The sequence below is a fragment of the Anser brachyrhynchus genome, assembly GCF_964034855.1.
Source record: "Anser brachyrhynchus genome assembly, chromosome: 8".
In the NCBI taxonomy this organism is placed as follows: Eukaryota; Metazoa; Chordata; class Aves; order Anseriformes; family Anatidae; genus Anser; species Anser brachyrhynchus.
The window spans coordinates 31,963,582-31,965,450 of NC_137702.1; the positions used below are offsets into that span (position 1 = coordinate 31,963,582).

Genomic DNA, 1,869 nt, shown 5'->3' on the forward strand with positions numbered 1-1,869 from the left:
GAGCCGAAGAATTTTTGTCAACTGATTTTTATCTTGGTATGTACATTATAAACATTATAAATTTCTTGGTATGGGCAGATGAGGTAATCTGAATAGGCAAACACAGTTTGAACTCATCAATACAAAGTGGAGTTAATTTTCTTCAGGAAACACCTATTAAAAGGAATACTATTTAAGAGAAATCACCAAACTTTTTCTGTCTAGAATCACTAATTTTTATTAGGGTCCGTCGTGGATTGTGCAAGGTTCCTACTTCAGTTATGCCAAACTCCATCCCAATTAAATGGCCAAATGTGCTGAGTTCCAAACAATCTTCAGTATGCTGGGGTACAGTTGGATTTTCCTACGCTGACTGACCAACAACGTAATTTCAGAGAGCATTGCTAGACTCCCTAAAAATCAACATTTTGTTGATCTGATTTAAAACTTTTGTAGTGTGAAATTTTTTAGATGAGGAAATTAATTTCTACATTTAAAGAAATCCAAATCAAAGCTGTTTAAAAAAAAAAACAAACTTTAAAAATAAGTAAAAAGCCTCCATGATAAAGGAGATGTTTAATAGGGTTTTATTAGCTTAGTAGCAAAGGAAGCAATTTTGCAAACAAACTTTGAAACTCTTACTGATGTTATTTGTATGGCATGATCAAGATATTTCCTGCTCTAAGTCACAGTACCTAATACACTGTTCTTAAACAGCAATTTCAATTTGTTCAGTGATTTTTTGTTCAGTGATTTTTTGTTCAGTGATTTTTTGTTCAGTGATTTTTTGTTCAGTGATTTTTTGTTCAGTGATTTTTTGTTCAGTGATTTTTTGTTCAGTGATTTTTTGTTCAGTGATTTTTTGTTCAGTGATTTTTTGTTCAGTGATTTTTTGTTCAGTGATTTTTTGTTCAGTGATTTTTTGTTCAGTGATTTTTTGTTCAGTGATTTTTTGTTCAGTGATTTTTTGTTCAGTGATTTTTTGTTCAGTGATTTTTTGTTCAGTGATTTTTTGTTCAGTGATTTTTTGTTCAGTGATTTTTTGTTCAGTGATTTTTTGTTCAGTGATTTTTTGTTCAGTGATTTTTTGTTCAGTGATTTTTTGTTCAGTGATTTTTTGTTCAGTGATTTTTTGTTCAGTGATTTTTTGTTCAGTGATTTTTTGTTCAGTGATTTTTTGTTCAGTGATTTTTTGTTCAGTGATTTTTTGTTCAGTGATTTTTTGTTCAGTGATTTTTTGTTCAGTGATTTTTTGTTCAGTGATTTTTTGTTCAGTGATTTTTTGTTCAGTGATTTTTTGTTCAGTGATTTTTTGTTCAGTGATTTTTTGTTCAGTGATTTTTTGTTCAGTGATTTTTTGTTCAGTGATTTTTTGTTCAGTGATTTTTTGTTCAGTGATTTTTTGTTCAGTGATTTTTTGTTCAGTGATTTTTTGTTCAGTGATTTTTTGTTCAGTGATTTTTTGTTCAGTGATTTTTTGTTCAGTGATTTTTTGTTCAGTGATTTTTTGTTCAGTGATTTTTTGTTCAGTGATTTTTTGTTCAGTGATTTTTTGTTCAGTGATTTTTTGTTCAGTGATTTTTTGTTCAGTGATTTTTTGTTCAGTGATTTTTTGTTCAGTGATTTTTTGTTCAGTGATTTTTTGTTCAGTGATTTTTTGTTCAGTGATTTTTTGTTCAGTGATTTTTTGTTCAGTGATTTTTTGTTCAGTGATTTTTTGTTCAGTGATTTTTTGTTCAGTGATTTTTTGTTCAGTGATTTTTTGTTCAGTGATTTTTTGTTCAGTGATTTTTTGTTCAGTGATTTTTTGTTCAGTGATTTTTTGTTCAGTGATTTTTTGTTCAGTGATTTTTTGTTCAGTGATTTTTTGTTCAGTGATTTTTTGTTCAG

The 1,869-nt window shown here is 28.9% G+C and overlaps 1 protein-coding gene across 5 annotated transcripts in view; it reads left to right on the forward strand.

Moving 5' to 3' along the window:
- EVI5 (ecotropic viral integration site 5) overlaps positions 1–1,869 on the forward strand; it is a 78,929-nt gene that overhangs the window by 66,970 nt on the left and 10,090 nt on the right. The window lies entirely within an intron of this gene.